General features: G+C 37.1%; 1 protein-coding gene across 6 annotated transcripts in view; it reads left to right on the forward strand.

Annotated features, from left to right (window-relative positions):
• Nucleotides 1–20,841, forward strand: part of INPP4B (inositol polyphosphate-4-phosphatase type II B) — a 609,854-nt gene that overhangs the window by 129,344 nt on the left and 459,669 nt on the right. For all 6 annotated transcript variants that reach the window (XM_074338474.1, XM_074338478.1, XM_019730779.2 and 3 more), the window contains exon 2: nucleotides 5,335–5,397. The gene's annotated coding sequence lies outside the window, so the exon portion shown is untranslated. The remainder of the gene's footprint in view (nucleotides 1–5,334; nucleotides 5,398–20,841) is intronic.

Consider the following 20,841-nt stretch of genomic DNA (forward strand, 5'->3'; position numbering starts at 1 on the left):
CCCACCCCATATTTTAAGATAAATGTTGTCATGTAGTGTGTAGCTTTTTTGGATATGAGTTCTTACCCTAAACATTGTTTGTGATATTCATCCATGTTGTTTATGTAACTCTGGTTTGTTCATTCTCATTAATGTATAGCATTTCATTGATTGACTAGATCTTAATTTGTTAATTAGTTCTACTGTTAATGGATATTTGGGCTGTTTCTAGTTTGTCCCTACTGTGAAGAGTGCTGCAAAGAATCTTCTTGCACATACATTTTGGCAACCATTGTATGCCTTTATAGTGGTTATAAACCTAGGAATGGAATTTGCACAGCTATAATCCACCTTTAGTAGATACTACTGAACTGTTTTCTAAAATTACACCACTTTCCCCCATTTGTCACCCTCAAGCAGGGTATGACGGTATCCTTTGCTCTTTATCCCTTTCAACTCTTGATATTATCTGTTTGTTTTAGCCACATTTGTATGCATGTAGTGGTATCTTATTGTGATTTTAATTTGCATTTCCAAAGGATAATGAAGTTGAGGAAATTTTAATGTTTGTTGAAAATTGGAATGCCCTCTGAGTGAAATTTCTATTTGTCTTTTGACCATTTTTCTATTGAGTTGTCTGCCTTGTTCTTATTGATTTGGAGGAGTTTATTTGAATATTCTGAATAAGAGTCATTATATGATATATGTATTGCAAGTTTCTCCTTATACTCTGTGGCTTTTCATTCTCTACTTGATGTCCTTTGATGAACAGAAGTTCTTAATTTAAATGCGGACAAACTTATCATTTTTCCCTTTGTGGTTACCTTTTCTATTTCTATGCTGTTTAAGGAATTATTTCCTACCCCAAAGGGAAGATATTCTCTTCTAAAAGCTTTAATGTTTTCTGCCACCCACATTCAGATATATAACCCTCTGAAACAGATTTTTTTATGTGTTGGAGTAAAGATTCACTTTTTATCTCAAATGCACATATAATTCATTCAGTATTATGTAGCAGAGAGATTGTCCTTTCCCCACTCCTCTGTACCGTCAAACTTGCCATCATTTACTTGTATAATTAGTTGTCCTAATTTGTGTGGGTTTGTGTCTGGACTCTCTGTTTCATTCCATATATCTGTTTGTTTTTGTATCAACTGTTCTGTGTTAATTACAAAAGCATTATAATGAATTCGATATCTGATAATTGAAGACTTCTGGCTTTCTTCTCTTTTAATATCACCGTGGCTAATCTTGGCCCTTTGCATTTCTGTATAAATGTTAGCTGTTAACTTAAAATTAAAAAGCAAACTGTTGGGATTTTCATTGTGATTACACTGAATACATGAAATCAATTTGAGAATTGACATCTTTATAATATTGAGTTTTCCAATCTATGAGCATGTATATATCTCTTTCCATTTACTTGTCTGCTTTGTTTTCTCTAAATAGTGTTTTGTAGGTGTTGGTGTAGCGGTCATGAACATCTCATGAACATCTTTGTTAGATTTATTGCAGAGTATTTGATATTTTTAATTATATTTTTAATTTATAATTTCTATTTTTAAATTTGTTATATAGTTGCACAATTGATTTTTGTATGATCCTAAACTCAGTATCCTTGCTAAATTTACTAATTAAATAAAGCCAATAGTTTTTCTGTAAAATCATTATTTATTATTTTAATTTTAAATATATTTCATTATTTAGTGAAATAAGTGAATTTAAAATTATTGTCTCTATTGTATTTTATTTAAAAATAAAATTGGAGTTTTTACTTTTAAATATTAAATAGCATTAATAAATATTTATAATATAAAGGAAAGCTGGACTCTAGATGAGAATATAGGACAGTGTGTTAGCATTTTATTACGTTGCAGAAAAATTGGAATTATTACTTCTCTATCCTCACTTGCATAATAGTCTTAAGTAAATGAGTCTGCCACTCTGGTCTTTAGTTTTCACATCTATAAAATGATGATATTAGACTCGATAAATTTTAGTTCCTTGGAATCGGGGTGAATGACTCAGGTTCCTTTTGGGTAAGTTGTTGTGCTTTTGGATTCTTTTCTCCTTTCTTCTGCTCTTCCCTTTTGGCTTTGCAAATATAGGGGAAGTGGGCCTCCTGTGATATCATTTTGGGGGAGAGTAATAGGTGGGACCATGCCCACTTGACACTCTTCTGTTTCCTGCTCAGGACACTTGGGAACTTCTGTCTCCCATGGACACTACACACTGGCTCTGGGAGTAATTGGATTCTAAGTTCATCTCTTTAGACACTTCCCTCTGTCCCTAATGCCCCCTAACTGCTCGTATGTCATGTTAAATAGTGAATCCCGGTTTTCTCAGAGCATCTTGAGTTCTCTCCAGTCTATGCCCTGAAAGTAGTCGGCTAGACCTGATACTCTTATTCCCATGTTCATGTGGGGATTTAATTAGAGAAGGGAAGTGAGGACTTCCTGTTTGACCTCTTCCCCCGTCTTTCTTTTTATCCATCCAACTCTTACGCCTGAGGTTGTTTTAATCTTTTACATCATAAACTATGTTTTCTCCACTCTTGGAATCACAACACTCCACGACCTAGTTCTCTAGGTCTGACTTCTAATAGTATGTTAACGGAAGCTAAGATTGTGTTTTTAAAAAGCCTTTTCTCTCTAAGGAAAGCCTGATATTCAAGACCATTGTCTTGCTATGGATCCACAGTTCTTGGTGGATGTCAAACTCTAGACTTCTCCTTTCTTATTTATCTTGTAACAACCCTAATACACCTTGAGGCAAGTGCTACCCCTGGCAGAAAGGCAAGGTCAAACACAGAAATGCAAAAGCATTGCATGTAGATATATTTCCAACTTTTTGTACCCTTGTTATATGATAGCTTGTCACCTCTCTCATATTCCTTTGTCTTCTGACTCTTTTCTACCTGACATTTCAGTTTGTTCAAATGTTCTTTAAATTTGATATGGTAAAAGGACATGTTATGCAATTCCTGTCATAGGTAAGACATTTATGCCACATAAGTTAGCTCTGTTTTATCTTCGTTAATAGACATTTAATACATAGCAAGTGGGTGTGTACTTATTTGGAACCATTCTATGTGCTCAACATTGAATTGAATTAAGTACTGAAGGGGATAAGTGAGAGGCACAAAATACAGTAACTGTCCTTGAGGAACTTAAAATGTAGTTAGGGAGACATAACAGCATAAGACAACCCAAGAAGGCAATATAAATTATTGGCATTAACTATAATTGCTATACAAGGTCAGAGAATGATAAATCAACAGAGTCCAAAGTACCTGGGGATCAGTTTGTGGAGAAGTTGGCATTAAAGCTTTGATAGGGTGGTAAATTTGGAAGGTGCTGAAAAGTAAGAATTGAACCACAGCCAAGGGGAAGCGACATGGAGAATGGAACTGGGAGAGAACAACAAGGGAGCCATTAGGCACTCGGCCTGACTCAACAGGAGAAATTATATTGAAGAACGATGTAAAATTCATGGAATGCTCAGGAAACTTAAAAAAATATTAGTGGATCCAGTAGACACCGTGTGCATTTTCTTTAAGCTGTTTCCTCAGGGGTCTCTTAAAGCTCAAATTGTAAAAACTAATATCACAGGATGTAAAATTGGAAAATTTTGACCTCTTAAGGCAGTAAACTATCAGGTATCAAAGAGATTTATGAAATAGATCACCTTGTAGAAGTTCCTCAGTAGGAACATGAGCTTTTAGATAACTTTTACATTCCTATTCCAAAAGAGGTGGACTATCTGGTGATTAAAGGCAGATTTCTTTGGGGTGAACTGAGGGTCCACTAGGACATGTCCACAAAGCTGTAGGTCATGTCCCCTTTCATTGCTAGAAAGTCATGCTTCAAGGAGACTCGGTGAGAGTGTGATCTGTGTCCTTGAAGTTTTGGGGTGATTGTAGAAACACTGGGCTGGTTTTTGATGAATCTAAAGGCCAAGATATGAGCCAGGGAGCAATTTGTGATGGACCAAATAGGAGATGCTGAATTGGGGAAATTCAGTGGAAGCTGCCAGCCACTCCGAGGCAAAATAAAGGCAGCCACTGCGTTGGAACGGGTGGCTGCTTACTCATCTTCCTGGAATGCTAGTCAGTCTTTTTCCCTCATCTGCCCAAAGACCTAAAGTGACTCTTTATTTCCTTTGTCATCACAGAGTCAGATTATTAAATAGGCAAATTAGATAACGTCCAGTATGAAACGTGGCTGACTACAGCAGTGATTTTCAATGAGGTACAATATTTTTTTAAAGGAGAATGATGATAAAAAGGAATAAAAATTATGTTGTAACTATATTAGCTAGCATTCATTAGTTCTATGTCCTTTATATGTATTTATCTCATTTATTTATCCCATCGGCTCTGCGGAGTAAAAACAATTATTGTTCTGATATTACAGATAAAAAAATGAAGGCTTACAGAGTTTAATTTACTTGCCCAAGTTTACACAGCAAGTAAGATATTGTGGTGATTGCATTTATATGACTATTCTCATAATGAATGTTATAGCCAATTAATCAGTGTTGCTTTTAACTGTTAACATTTCTTCAAATAATTTTCTTAAGGGGTGAATTTAAAATTCTTACCTATCTATGTGACAGTCCGTTTTGGAAAGCTATTGCTCAGACTTGAATTTTTTATCCTTCAATCTGAACATTAAGATAATGATGCAATAAAATGTTTTATGGGACACTCCTCAAGATTGTTATACGCGAAGGGAGGGAATAAGATATATTTTCATAAATTTTGACTTCTACAAAGTACTCTCCTCCTCGTTGCGCATGGAAAAGCTCTAAAATTGCATCTCACGAGGAGGGTAATCTGCAATTATTTACAGAGTCATCTCACAATATCTCATTTTATCCCTTTTGTGGAAAGACAGAATAGAAAAACACCCCAACTTTCATGAATACTTTAAAACCCACACTCACTGGGGGAGGGAAGAAAGTAAGTTTAGATAATTGCAAATTCCATTTCAGTCACTTGTATTCCAAGTAAATGTTCAGTCTCAACATGGCTTACATCGTATCCTTTCAGATGATGGAAGCTAATCCTTTTCCTTGCTCCAGCGCTAGTCTTGTTCCCATGTGAGCAAAGAGAGAAAAGCAAAGAAAACGGCTGAGTGTCCCCGCAGTTACCCACATTCTCAGCCGCAGGGCAGAAAGGACCTTTGGGGAAGTTATTTGGCATTTAAGCAAGTGGTTCCCAAGGCAGCTGCTGAATATTTTGTTAAATGATTTTCTTCTCTGACCTTTCTTACTAATGAATCTTCTTTAAGAAGTCCTTAAAGAGTAAAAAGAAAGGTTGTTTTTATTAATCTTTTTTCTCTTTGCCCACAGAACCCAAAGAAATGGTGTTACCTGGCAAGAGATCTGCTCTCTTTTATGAAAAATCAGACCAAGGTAATACTTATTTTGGATTGATATATTTTTAGTCTCTTCAGCTCTGATACATTAAGCTAGTTGGCTTTTCTTGATTGCTGGTTTTAGCTATTGAAGAACCCATCAAAAAAATAAATGATTATCTGAAAAATAGAGGGAATAGTTTATGATGATCACCATATTTATGAAGTGAACAGTAAAATTTAAAATATACTTTAGCTTCTCAAAACATTGTGGATAATGGTTAATTTTCTGACACTACTCTTTCATTTATGTTAATATGTGAATAGGATTTTGACTAGAAGATTCTATTCTCTTTGTTTGGAAAATTACTCCAATTAGTGTACCATAGTTACAATGATAGATAGACAATAAGAGAATTAGATTCCTGTAATGGTAGAATGATAAGATATTTCTTTTTATTTAAGCATTAGTCAGAGGTTTTTCGTGTTATTTTTTGATATGCAAAAATTTCAGTGCAAATTCCTCTAAAGCTTCATTGAGTTTTATGAAGATACCCTCATACAAAACATATGTTTTCTTTGGAAAGATGGAATTATATCATACAGTTGTTGAATAGCATGCCTGATTATGCTTAACAGTTGCATATTTAGTTGCTAAATTTCCAAATTGCTATGTGATTTATTTACATATGTTGGCTTAAGAATGCAAATATTCTAATGAGATGTACATGTAAACAAAGTGTGACTAAGATAGAGATATACAGTGTGTATATTTTATGAATAAAGCTACTATCTAAAAGAGTTTTTTCAGAAACGTTTCTGAAAGGTTAGAACTGTGATGGGAACTGCACCCATCTATTCAGTAGTATCTATTTATATAGCTATGAGGATATGACGTCACTGTATGTATATGCATAATCGATTTATTGAAATGTAGATGAGAGTGCATACTAACTAGAACTGATTGGGTTTTACTTTTGACAAATTGTTGAATTCCTAAAAACGAGTGCTGAAACAAAGGGGACATTTAAATTTAATGGACATCAGCAGAAAACTTTTCTCTGAATTTGAATTTACAGTTGAGCAAAAGTAAATTGTGAGGTTGAATTACAAATTGGGGTTTTCTGCTTATTTCTGGATTTCCGTTGACTCTTCAAAGGAGGTGTAAACCTCTTAAGGAAGCGACTTCTCTTCTTTAAATGGGATTTGGAATTGTAGGCACTCAATTCAGGTTTTCAACATCCTAACATGTTAGCGGGAACTAGAAAATACTTTTAAATGGTTAATTACATCAATGGAGGACTGCCTTTTGCACAGAACTATCAACTGTGACTCCTTAAAGAGAGATATTATAATAAGAACTAGTACCTAGACAATATGTGGAAGAGGTCGAAGCGGAGCTATGTGACATAGGCATGGGAAATAAGGGGTAGAAAAGTCACTGTTGAACGGAGAATTGATGGAAGATGTCACAGGAAAGAGAGAGAAAGAAACACACCGAAGAAGATCAAACCAATGAGAAGGGTCAAGGATCCATGCCCTTTAGAATAACAGGTTAAAGAATAATGGGAACACAGACTATCCAGAATGCTTTCATGTGAAATTACATTTTTCAGAGGTATGTACATACTAATGTGTTCAATTTTATTAGGTTTATTGTTTAAGATGTGGATAAACTTACTTCGAACTGATGTAGGAAAAGGAGAGTTGAGGTGGAAGGAGGGAAATTTCCATTAACATGGTAGAATTTCCAGCCTGTGTACCAGAGTACAAACTTTGTTTCCTCCCAACATGAGAATAAAGGAACAGTTCTGTATCTTGCTAGAATCCAAGTGCTTCTGCTTTGTTCTGGTAAAACTCCCACAGAAATGATGTGCCAGGGTGTGTGTGTTTGTGTGGGTGATGGGACTGGGGTGTGTGTAGGAGTGACTTAGGATGGGAAAAATGGTGTTTATGACATCATCTCTCTAGACTGGTCCTTTGGATTCTGTGAAATACCGTAGGGGTGTGTGCATCTGATAAACAGTTCCTGTGAATAAGATACAGAGTGCTAATAGACGGATGCTCTGTCTCTATCCCAGATGCCACATGTTCATTTAAATTTCAACGTTGAAGTAGCAGATTTTCAAGACACGCTAGTGAAGGTGCTATTTTTAGACAAATGGGACTGTTCAGCTTTTCTCAGTTGCACATGATGACTAACCTCATTTTATGTAGGATTAACTCCAGCAGTGGAGCTCAGAGAGCTATCTATTGGATTAACAGGTATTTCTGTGCGCAGATACCTGAAAGCTCTACATCTGCCTCTTTTAAAGGGGCATTTAAATAGCTCTTTGTGTAGTGTTTTATTATGTGAAGTTATGTCTATTAGTCACAATAGTCTTAATTTTGTCATCCAAAGAGAGAGGCAACTTGAACCAATCAGGTCAAAATATCCTTCTATAAACGTGTAAGATTATGAAGAAAAATAGAGACTGTTAATTCTGTTACATTTTTATATAGGTTTATATGTCCTGGAAATAGATTGAACTTCAATTAAGAAAATGTCATGTCTGTAATTTATTTTTATTATGTAGGAATATTAAGTTTTATTCAAACAGATATCCAACTTTTCATGTAGGAAACTATAATGCCATATTAAGGATTCAGCAATTTTTTGATGTACTGTAGGTTGAAATCTAGGCTTAGTATAAACACAATTTTGAGAATTGAAAATAAATTGTCATAAGGCTAGTGTATAGTATTGCTTTTGTTAAAGACCAGTAAGAAATAGGTTATAAATATGTTGTTTAGAGGTTTGTTTCATTGAGTTTTGTTACTACAGGTTGTAGAAAATGTTGTGGATGTAATAGTTGTTGAGATTTAAAAAGATAAAAGTCTTCTAATATTTTAAGAACTTACTACAAATTATATTTTATATTATTTGTTACATACCTACTATAACATAACAATGGAAAGTAAAGCATTGAAACTTGCAGGTTGATTAGTAAGTTAATGGCCATGAATTTAAATGAGAGTTAGAAATACTGCTACAGCTTATGATAAAAGGTGTGATGTAATTGTCCCTTGGTCTGTATTAGAGTCCATATATGATATATGCAATGCTTTACAGAAATATGGCTATAATGTCAGGTAAAACATGTTCCCAAAGAGAGCTAAAACTGAAAGAGACTAAATCATTGAACATTTTTATGGAGATGTGGTTAAAAAGTAATTTTTAAAGAGGAATTTACCCGAGAAAGAGTTATTATGATAATTTTTATGAATTTGCCCTTTCGGTTTTTATGATTTTTGTTATTTGCAAAAGTTCTTGGTATTTTTACTTTTCTGAGTATTAGAGTCTGTGGGATACTTCATCTTTTTTTAAACTTACAGGAAAACCTCCAAAACTATAAGCCATAATATCATCTGCAGTCAGCTTCTGCTAATATTCAAGTTCTTCCATCAGTTGCCCACCTATGTTTCTTACCTTATTTGTTTCTCTCCCGCTCCATTATTTACTCCAAACATTCCATCTTTCCTTATGCTGAAAACTCCATGCTGAATGCCCAATCTTCTTTCTCCCTTCTTCCAACTCTGCATAACCTTAAACCTTCTCTTCACAGAGCCTTCTGAATTCCTCCGTATTACTACTGTTTCTCTCCCTTAACCCGTATTTACCCAGGATCTAGATACTGCCACACTGTCTGTCACTGGTTGGCTATGCAGTAGTTCTCATGTGTGCATGTATGTATGTTATATTTTATTATGTATGTATGTATATATTTATTATATATAAAGGTACACATGGAGATATAGGATTTCCTTTCCTTCAATATGACTGTACAGAAGATCCTTGTCATCCACTTTTACTCTCATTTGTGAGTAAAATAGACAAATTTAAATGGATGAGCTCCTTCCATCTCCAGGATTTCTATTGAAGGAATATTTAAAAGGCTAAAAGATTCCTTTGTACTATGAGAGTTTAACTATGTTTTGTATTAATTAGGTCTACCTTGAGAACCTACTTTCCCTTTATCATATCTCTTCAATGAGAATAAAATCTAAACTCAAATATACTAATTTATACAGCAAATTATTTTCAATGATTGAAACACACTCCCTTTGCCAAAGGGAGATTGTCTAATTCTATCACCCATTGGCTTTGTGCCACTTTGTACATGTCATTGGAGAAAAATCTAACCTGAACTACTCAACAAAGGCACTTTTGCCTAAGAGCAAAACACTGCCTTATGAGGACACTGCTTATTGCATAACTTACCTTAGCATCAACAGTGAAAATGTTATATTGCAGTTTGCCACCTTTTTCTTTTGTGGATTCATTCATCAATTTAGTATTTACCTAGTGTATTCACAGGTGCCAAGCTGGAGTGGGATTACATGCAGAATTTGAGAGTCTCTGTTATTGTATACACACACACACACACACACACACACACCCCTTACACACACACGCGCGTGTGCATGCACACACACACCATACATGCATACATACATACATGCATACATACAGACAGACACACGTACAGAGGCTACAAAATAAATGCTTTTATATGCTTGTAAACTTATCTCCATGCTTCTTATCATTTGCCTTCCCTGTTCTTCTGTACGTCATCATGCATCATGCATCATGGATGGTTAGAAATCATTACAGCAGTCCCTGAATGCGATCATACTTTGGAGTTTTCCATAATTGTTGAATACCATGTCTAGGAAAGTCGTGGCCATTTTGAATGTGCATATATGTTTGTGGATATGCAGCAATAACATATTCCCAGCTCTCCAGAAAAGTCTTTTAGGCTAGGACCCTAAAAGTACCTACATACTAGGTGTGGATACTGGGGAAAAGCTACAGTTATTTGGGAAGTTGAGATGAAATTAAGACTCTTGGAGTTGGGACAGGGCCTTCGAGAATTGGGGCTCCCAGGGAACTGGCAACTCCCAGTAGAGGACTAAGGACATTGAGAGAATTGGTTCCTTTAAGACTTTAGCAGATTATTTAGTTTTCATTTCTTCGGTTTTGCAGTATTAGCATTACTTTGGAAGGGATGCAAGTCACTGGAGGCAGAGTGGTGAGGGCAGAGGCAAATCATTTGTAACATTAGATGGCCAGTAGACTTTCCAAATGCATATATGTATACGTGTGTTTGTTCCTTCTCTCTTTAGATGTATTTTTAATGCATTTGGCATTTAAAAAATATGCCACTAGATGTCAGCAGCAACCTCCTAGGGTTCCTGTGGCCTTAATTTGTAAAAACAATAAAAAAAAGGATACTTTATTAGAACACCTTCTCTAAGAATAATAAATACTTATTTTGAAAGTATAAGAAGTATTTTTGAGATGTAAGGAAGAGGATTACAAACATCTTAAAATATTTGGAAATTATTTTTTAAACCGGGATTTCTGTTCACATATAATAAGTTGCTTTTACTTCCAGTATTCTGTCTACCAACGGCATGAAGAACTATGTGCGAGACCGAGAAACTTGTCACAAATTGTACCTGACACCAGAGCTCTAAACTTCTGTTGCAGTACTTTATGATTCATTTATGCCACCACTGCATGAGTATTTATGCTTGGGGTTTGTTTCATTCTGTTTTTGTAAAAGGAGCATTTTTGGTGCTACAGCCCATCAGAAGATTGTGTGGGATTAATTTTTCAGCATCTACATCTGTGCACTGTTTACTTAGAAATGTCTAAACTTTCCTGGATCTGTGCTCTGTTGTCTCAAGATACTCAGAACATTTTGATAGATGCCAAAAAGTATTATGGGTGTTTGCTCACAGGTTGACAAAGAAAATAATCTAGGAATAGGAAAAAAAAAAATTTCCCTGAATTATAATACATACAATTGTTTAGTCCTTAAAACATCAGGTAAAAGTATCTCAAATTTTTTCCCCGGAAATTAATAAGAAAATTGTAGTATTGGCCAATGTTCAATAGGAACTAGTAATATTATAGAACTAGTAATATTATTTTATAAATAATATACTGATCTGGTCAAATCAGATTTACATTAGCAGGAAGATTCAGACTTGTATGTCAGATTTTTGTCATCAGCTAGAATTCAGTAGTAGGTGATTGGCTATGAACTGACCAAATATCAAACAGATTTTTAAATGATTATTACAAAGGTAGAGTTGATCCTATTTGTCTTCCATGGAAAAATTCTGCTTTCAACGCATTTAAAAATTATCTCTGGAAAAGAGAATATAAAAACATTTTCTTTTCTGAAACCTGTTCAAAGAAAATGCTAATGTTATATAACCTTATAACTATTAAGATTTTTAAAAATTGTTTTTGTTGCTGCAGTGGAGTGGGGGCTAACTCAACTAGTACATGAGCTCACGAAATAGTTCCCTTCATACCGAAGTTGTTATATTTGAGAATTATTCCAGAAATTATCAAGTTTCTATTTTGTGGCTTTCTATTTTAGAACTATCAGTAAAAAGGACTTTTCAACATTTTCCCCCAGACTGTGGTTATTCTTTAGTAATGTTCGTAGGTGGTGAGGCAAACATGTGAAGTCATGCTGCCGTTACATGACCCATGTAATCTCATGTGGAGCAGGCGCAGTGAGTCAGTGCCACTCATAAATGGAAGGACGTTATCAGCCAGATGTTCAGTTAGGGTACCCTCCACATTGAAGCTGGTGTGGGATCCTACGGCTTGCTTGATCTAAGACAGTCCATCCTGTGCTTCTGGTACTTAACCCCTAGGAGGGGTCTGGGCTGGAATGTGACCGGAGCATCCGTCTTCAGTCTGTCACTTTTCTGTATCATTTACAAATAGTTAAATGACACAGAGGTTCGTAAAGTATTTTGGATTAGAGATGCCAATTTTAAGCAAACTGTTAGAGCTCCACATTGAGAAACTAACTCCCACTTCCATATGCTCCAGTGCATGTCTCTTCAACATATTTGCCTATGGGTTGACATGGATTAAGTTAAAATAGAGAGAGGGTCAGGTTACCTTCGGGCTGTTCCAGAAATTCAGACACCTCAGCCTGACATGCAAAGACCACTTCTCCGCTGCTGCAGCCCAAGTCTTCCCAACCTCATTTTCAACCTGATGCCTCATCCGGAAGCTACTTTGTAGCCCATACAACCTGGTTGACCCCCCCACCCCCATTTTTGATTTATTTATTTCTACCTTGATGACTTTGAGGGTATTATTACTTTCATCTTGCCTCCTCAACTTCTTACTCTTCTTTCAAAGACAGCAGAATGTAGTTGGGACACTTCCTGGGAGCCAGACGGTCTGAATTCAAATTCCTGACTGTTGATGGTTTATTAGCTTATTGCTGCCTGATCTAACGTAAGCTATTTAACCTATGGGGTCTCATATTGGTTTCTTCTACACAACCGTGAGAAAAAAATACTTACATTGTTAAGTTAATATTAACAGAGGATATTGATATTAACTGACAATAGTTACTGGAATATATCAACTACTTAATATGTCTTAATATATCAACTACCATTAATTTTGTCAAGTCAGTCTCAAAATTCACTTCCATAAAATTGAACCTCAGACTTATGCTTCATAGAGGCTTTATTAATCTCCTTGGTGTGTGTTTGTAGCTCTCCCTGCAACCCCACTTTTCTGTGTGGCTACATCTCAACCTCTTGGTATATTATTTTCCTCGTCAATAAAATAGGATGATAATATTTGCCATGGAAAATTAGAAAATAAGAGTGACAACAGGATTGGTGGTGATTACTATTTATCCTGCTTTTGTTATGTGTGAGGAACTGAACTAGAAGCTTCACTTACAGTGCGTTATCATTTTATACCATACACGTGTTTGGTCCGTGATGGACAGGGAGGCAACACGCCCACATTGCGACCTATTGAGGACTCGGAGATGGCAGAACATCCAAGTACAAAATCCAACAGAATGAAAATATAGAGTTGGGTTCCAAAGAGAAGTTATAATCTGAGATGGACTTTGTAAACTGTCATAGAATTTGAAGTTGAATAAGTGAGTGAATGGCGTATCTGAGCAAGAGTACAAACAGAGGAGAGTAGCCATGAGAGACAACCCCACCACACACACACACACACACACACACACGTGAGGCTCAGAGACGTGTGTCTCCAGTTTTTGTAAAGGTAAAGTATAATAATGTTTTCTTGGAGCTAATGCATTTATCCTGTTAAAGTCCAAAGTCTAAAATAGGATCAGCCATAAAATTATTATGTCTGAAAAACAGTCGGACAGATAAAATGACTCATGTCCTGATTTTTTTTGACCTGATATAGGTGTCATTAACAACAGCAATTATTTATGTAATAAAAATGTTACTGTCCATTTTGCAAGGAAGAAGTTTGGTATTTGATCTAATTGGTGATATGATAGCTAGGTATAGATCAGATATTAGATATTTATACAGGATATGTGAAGGGCTTTGGAGATTGTCTCTTTTTACTGTACTGAAAATATGTGAGTTTCTTCCCATTATGAAAATATGCTTACTTTTTCTTATGAATGTATTAAAATTGCTAAAAATTTAATAGATCAGTATTCTGTCTTTATTAGGCTCACGAAACTTGTGGTAGGTATCTCATTTTTAATTTTGTTTGTTTATGGAATTTAGTTTGGGAAACTTTTTCTTTAGGAAGCTACTCACATTCCGTGTGGTATTGACAAGTGATGGATAAAAATAACAGCAAATATTTATTGATTACTTAAGCAATGCCAGGTGTTATTCTAAACACAGTACTAAGCATTAGAGCCCATTGTTATCTCTGTTTCAATTTCGCCATAATAATAGTGTGTAACAGACACCCAATGAGAAAAACTCAATTGGCACAAATTTGCAGACTGTGTAGATGGTTCCCATGGGCCTTAGCTGGGTTTGCTCATGTGTCTGCAGTCGGCTGGAAGGGCAGCTGTAGGTTGGTGCTGCTGTTCTTCGCTAAACCCTCTCGTGTCTGTGACTCTGGCTGGGACAAATGGGCTGACTTGGCTTTACACGATCTCTCTTCCCCAGCAGTCCAAACTGAGCTTGTCCTCATGGTGGTATCCAAGTTCCGAGAGAAGAAGAGCAGAAATGCTGAAGGGTTCTTGAGTCCTAGGCTTAGAACTGGTACAAAGCCCCTTCTACCACATGCTGTTGGCCAAAGCAAATCTCAGGGCTAGCCTGGAATCACAGGATCAGGGAATAGGCTCCACCACTGCATGGAAGGAGCTGCAAAATCACGTTGCAATTGGTTGGCTATAGGACAGGGGAGAACTGGAGTCATGTTTGCAGTCCATTGACCAGAATCTCCATTCCGTACGTGACAAAACGGAAATGCAGAGAGTAAAGGACTTCCCGCTAGGGTGGACTCGCCAACTTTACCTGCACTCAGTGGGGCTTCACTTCTCAGGACCTACGTTCTTTTCTAGCCCCTGGACAGGTGGATAATGCTTTATTTTTTTGGCTACATTAGTTTCCTTTCTTCAATTTTGCCTGACTTTTGTAACAATCCATTTCACAGAAGTTATCCTACTAACAAAAGATATCCCTGTGGAAATACACTGGGGCCCTGTTCTTCCAGCAGACAGTTCTCACGAGCACATAGGGCTTTGTTGACTTGAAAGTGAACTCTGGCTGTGGATTAGATATTACTCCCTGAAAAAAGAAAGAGAATAACTTCAAGGCAAAAGGGCCTTTTTTCTCCCTGGGTATAAGTTTCCTTGAAAGCTTGTTTATCGATTTTCCTCGTAACAACTGAGCTTGCAAGAGATAAAGAAAAGAGAAAGAAAAAAAAAAGAAAGAAAAAAAAACACTAAAACAAAACGTAAATGGAAGCAAGGAAATAATATCAGTGATCAAGTTTATTCATCAGCTTTATCTCATGTGTAGTCAATTACACAGGGCTGTGCAATAAAAAGCACCTTATGCCCCATTCCAGTTTTTATTATGGAGTTCATAGAATTTAGTTGATGAAAAGAGAAAGCAAACACTTAAACTTTCAAGCAAGGGTCCATTCCCATTAAAAGTGATTGTGCCCAAATTAATGTCATTGTGTGAGGAGAGTATGGAAAGTGGGGTGAACTGAAGAAAATGTGCCTCCTCAATGGGATGAAACCTGGTACAATTAAAATGGTACTGATTTTGATCTTGAATCAGTCTGTCACATTGCCCCAAATAACCTTCATTAACATCATTAACATATAACATCGTTCCCATAGGAAGTCATCTCTCTAAATGTCTGACCCAGGTTATGACACTTTTAAAAAGTCCTAGAATCAGGTAATTTTGGAAAATTCTGAATTTTATATCCTTCTTCTGTAGTTTTATGATACACATTAGAATATTAGCCTCTGAAAATCCTGCTGTAAAGAAATCTGTTTAATTTTTTTAACCCAGCATTGCCTAAAATTAGTGGGCTATAAAACCTTTTATACTTTAGTATATTTTTATGTAATACTCATTGCACCTAGTAGTACTAGTTTTCAGTGAAGCATACTTTGTGAAATGCTGCTTTAAAATAAAACTTGGAATCCCAAGAGGGCTTGTTTTACGACACAAAATTTACCTGGTTAGAGGAATACTTTAGCCTTTAGTTTCCAGACATAGAGGTTCATTTTCCTAAACGAGCAGAAACCTAAGACTCTGACGGCATGGGAGAGGCCATGACATGGAGTGCTTCCTGAAGGGGTCTGTTTTCAGGAGGATTCCTAGCAAGTCGGAGGATGGCCGGCCATCTCCAGCAAGGTCTTTCCCTGGACATGATTCTTTCAGAGCTGTGTTTCTAGGAAGGTTGATTGCAGAAGGCATCAAAAGGGAGATGATTAGCTGAAGAAAATTTTAATAGCTCCTGTGACTTCCAGATAGTGTTCAATCACTTTCTTCCCTTTCAAAATTATTAATTATTTCTCCAAAGAGTAGATTACTCTCACTGTTTCTGCTTCCTCACCCACCTTTCAGTTTTTGACTTACGATAATCTTTCATTCACTCTCTCATGCTAGTAAAACTCCTCTATCTCAGATAACCAGCTAGTTTCTATTTGCTAAATGCAGTGAACTCTTCCTGGGTGAACTGATTTGATTCTGTGATTTTGGACTGTACCAAAATGCTTTTGAGTTCCACATTTGTATCTTCAGCCCAGGACATAATTCTGAGCTTCCAAATTGTGTTCCCACAGGAACCTTGAACTTACATCCAAAATTGATTTGATAAGCTTGTATGCTAAACCTCTTCCTTCTGCAGCTTATTGCAAGAACCATCATTCACTGTCACCCAAGCCAGAAACCTGGGAGTCATCTTTGTGTCCTGTTTTTGCTCTTAGCTCCCTCACAATCAATCATGTGTCTCAAGATATCTCCTCTGTTCCATAATCCCCATCTCTTTTCATTCCATCTCTTTTTTGTCTCCCTGTGGAGGGAAAAAAGTACTTGTTTGTTATTAAGGGGAAAATCTTAATGGATTAGTTAGTGTTTTTACAGGAGCAAATATCTTTTAAAATGCTATTGTAGTGCATAAAAAAATAAGATGGTGACCTGGTTATACTGCATGGAGAAAATAATGTATTACTATTTTTTCTCCTTTTATTACACAATTATGGACTACTGAAAAGAAAATAAAGGAAATTGAACCATCTTGACCATGCTTTTGGCCAACAAAAGTGATTGTGTGTGTGCTGAAGTAGATATAAAAAAGGAAGGAGCCAAGAGCAGCAACCCTCAGAAATTGGTATCATCTGTTCCAGCAGGCAGTATTCCAGTGTCTGCATCTTAGACAGTGGGCCAGCAGGACCCCTGCTAACATAGGATTAAGACCTGGGTGTGAGTTTCAGACAGTTTCCTGTAACTCTCTCTTATTACTTGCTTAATAGCTAAAAGCCACCTTTAAAATCACATTACACATAGAACTGTATAGAATAGTGTCGGAGTTACATAGCCACGTGTACTCAGGGTTACCTTCATCATAAAACTATGTGATTGATGATAGTCATTCGTTCTTTGAATAACATTACTGGCCTCCTAGTATGGACCACCCATTTTGGAGGCTGGGCATATATTGTCTGAAAATGAGAAATCCTTGTCCTTCTGGATCTTATGTCGCCGTAAGAGGAGATAGACACTAGACAAAATACATACTTGTATAGTATTTTAGACAAGGGCTAGGGTGAAAAGTAAAGCTGGAATGGGATACAGGGCATCTTGCAGTGGCAGTAGAATTTTATGATTAAAGAGAGAGGCCTGGAAGTCCTCTCTAAGAAGATGTTATTTGAATAAAGACATGAAGGAGATCACAGGACCAGTGAGTGGTTCTGGTCAAAGGAATGAGGTGATCTGACTTTCCCTTCATCAGCGTCAACCTGGCCAACCTTTGAGACTAGACAGACGGGGAGACCAGTCACTAGGCTGTTGCAATAATTCAGGCAAGAGATGGTAGCAAATGGGGCCGGAGAGGTCGTATTGGAGGTGATAAGTGGCAGAGATAGAGTTCAGTCTTAATTTATGTGGCATGTCTGAGGCCCATGCTCTATTTTGCAGAAATGCCAGGATTTCAGGGGAAGACTGAGGAAGAGGAACCAGAGATCAAAACCTAGAGAGAAACACCAGGGAGATGGCAGGAGAATCATTAGAAAGTGATGTCACAGAAACCAAAGGCAATGCAAGTTTTAAGAAGGAGTTGTGATCAATGTTTAGCACTACAGAGAATTCAACTATGAATGTATCTGAAGGGAGGTACATCAAATCCGACAAATAGAAGGCCATTGGTAACATTTTCCAGAGCAATTTTAGTGGGTTTGCTGAAGCAGAAACACCAGATAGAGATTGGGAAGTGTAAAGGCAGACACAGAGAATTTAGATTACTCATTTGTGAAGCTTGATAAACACAGGCCAGTGGTGTGTGTGTGTGTGTGTGTGTGTGTGTGTGTGTGTGTGTGTGTATACACACGAGGTCTGACAATTAAGTTTGCAAACTTGTTGCAACGATGCTGCTAACCTATTTTGATATCAGAGGGATTATTCATTATGAATTTGTACCAACTGGACAAACAGTTAATCAAATTTACTATTTGGAAGTGCTGAAAAGGCTGCGTGAAAAAGTTGGTAAAGTTTTCACCAACAATTCATGGCTCTTGCATTATGACAATGCACCAGCTTACACGGCACTGTCTGTGAGGGAGTTTTTAGCCAGTTAACAAATAACTATATTGGAACACCCTCCCTACTCACCTAATCTGGCCCCCAATGACTTCTTTCTCTATCCAAAGATAAAGGAAATATTAAAAGGAAGACATTTTGATGACATTCAGGGCATCAAGGGTAATACAATGACAGCTCTGATGGCCATTCCAGAAAAAGAGTTCCAAAATTGCTTTGAAGTGTGGACTAGGCACTGGCGGCAGTGCATAGCTTCCCAAGGGGAGTACTTCAAAGGTGACCGTAGTGATATTCAGCAATGAGGCATGTAGCACTTTTTCTAGGATCAGTTCGCAAACTTAATTGTCAGACCTTGTATATCCACAACCCACAGTAAGAAATACATTTTATACTGTGATCCACAACACACACACACACACACACACACACACACACACACCAATATCTATCATTTTTCGTGGCGTAATTATTACTTTTTATATATGCCACACACTCTATTTTCTAGTCTCTTCCATAGAACTTCTTTTAAAAAATGTTTGCCACAACCCACTAAGTTGATTTTATAACCCACTCTAGAGTCTTGACTCATGATTTGGGAAGCATGGTCATGGGCAGCAATCAAGGTAAAAGATTGCCCCTCAGAACCCCTCCCACAATCCCTGCATGCCATCAATCTCCTATCTTGACACTTGGGTTGAAACTTTCAGAAACATAATCTCTCCCTTAATATGGAGCTTTTACCCTTCCATCTGTAGTCACAAACCGTAAATCAACAGAATGGCTAATCCAAACTGATTTAAATATCGTTAAGACTCAGTGTGCAGTAAAGACATTGGCTGTGCTCACAGTTAAGTGTTTCTTGCCAACTAAACAGTATAGGCTCGATTCCCACTTTGATTTTGTCCTGTCTCTCTGACATGAGAGCTAGAGACCCATGACCCGTGGCAGAGTGGGTGAACTGTGCCGAGGAATTTTGACGTCACGTGGGATTTAGAATGGACCATTCTTGAATGTACGAGGCTAATAAGTATTTGTCAAATAAGCAAATGGCATTAAGTACTATATATTTTGGAAAGTCAGGAAACTTAGAGTAGGTCAGTAAAAATGATTTGTGCCTGTTCTGGAAATCCATCCTAATACAAGAGTAAAGCTTATAGGACACTGAAAATTATGCTTTATTTTAAAGGAAATTTAAAGGAGGGGACAGTAGGCATTAGGTCCCCTGCCTTCCAGAGATGGGAACGTTACTAAGTTGGACAGAAGGATGAAGTTGCAGGTCTTAGAGAGAAGAGGATAATCAAGGGAGGAATGTATTAGGGGAAATGGTTGGAGGATTCCCTTTAAAGAGGAGGAAGGTTTGCTCTCCTTTGATGTTGGAGGTTCCGATATAGTTAAGTTTGTAGACTGAAAGTAGGCAGTTGAGGAGGTTCTTTACTAATGTCTGTGGGTTTTCTTTATGAATTAGGAATCAAGATCTTCTACTGAGAGTGCAAGGGCGTATGTTAGGAGGGTGTTTGAGGACAGCATCGAAGTCTGGAGTTGCCACGGGGTAGAAGTTGTTGATCCAAGGTAAGGGCATTGATGGGCGTGATGGATTAGTACTTAACTTTTGGGCACTCTCAAATTCTGTTTCTTTCTCATTGGCTTAAAGCTAAGGTCATGAATTGACCACACACAACAGCTGGATAGGGCCCACAGATTTGTTTTGTTTGTTTTCCATTATTTTGATAAGCCAGATTTAAAACATAAGTAGCTTCACATGCACGTTTTAGATTTCCAGGTTGAAAAATAAAGCAGCCCAAAGATCTGGGAGTAATTCACTGCTACTGGATAATGTCTGTCCCTTTAGAAAAGGCCTGCATTCTTCTTTCAGCCCAGCCCCTATCGGTCCACAATATGCATTTACCCATGACCCTCACTTACGATGCTTCTCTGGTCCCTGTGGAATCCCCACTTTAAACCTCAGCCTATGGGATGTGTCTTTGAAATAAGTAGTAAGGCTAGGCTTCCTTATTTAGCCTCAGCCTAGGGTGGATGCAGCTCAGTGAATTAATGGGTTTTAAGGTCTGCTCACTGAGCTCTGGGTATTGATTCATGTGAGTAACACCTAGGAGACAGATTTGTAAACAACCACATACTCCTGACCAGACTAGATGATGAGCAGGGCACCCCTTTCCTGTGTGCAAGCCCATTTAATAGCCTAAATTATTTATTTATTTTCTAATACAGTCTCTCAGCATTGTTGTTAAGTACCTACCCCGAGTCAAGGAGTATGCTAGTTTCTGGGTTTACAAAGGCAAACAAGATATATATGGCTACATATGCTCCCTTCCTCGTAGAGCTTAAAACCCAGAGAGGCAGACAGCCCATTTCGCAATTACAGCAGTGC

This window comes from Rhinolophus sinicus, linkage group LG07, assembly GCF_036562045.2.
Source record: "Rhinolophus sinicus isolate RSC01 linkage group LG07, ASM3656204v1, whole genome shotgun sequence".
NCBI classification, from domain to species: domain Eukaryota; kingdom Metazoa; phylum Chordata; class Mammalia; order Chiroptera; family Rhinolophidae; genus Rhinolophus; species Rhinolophus sinicus.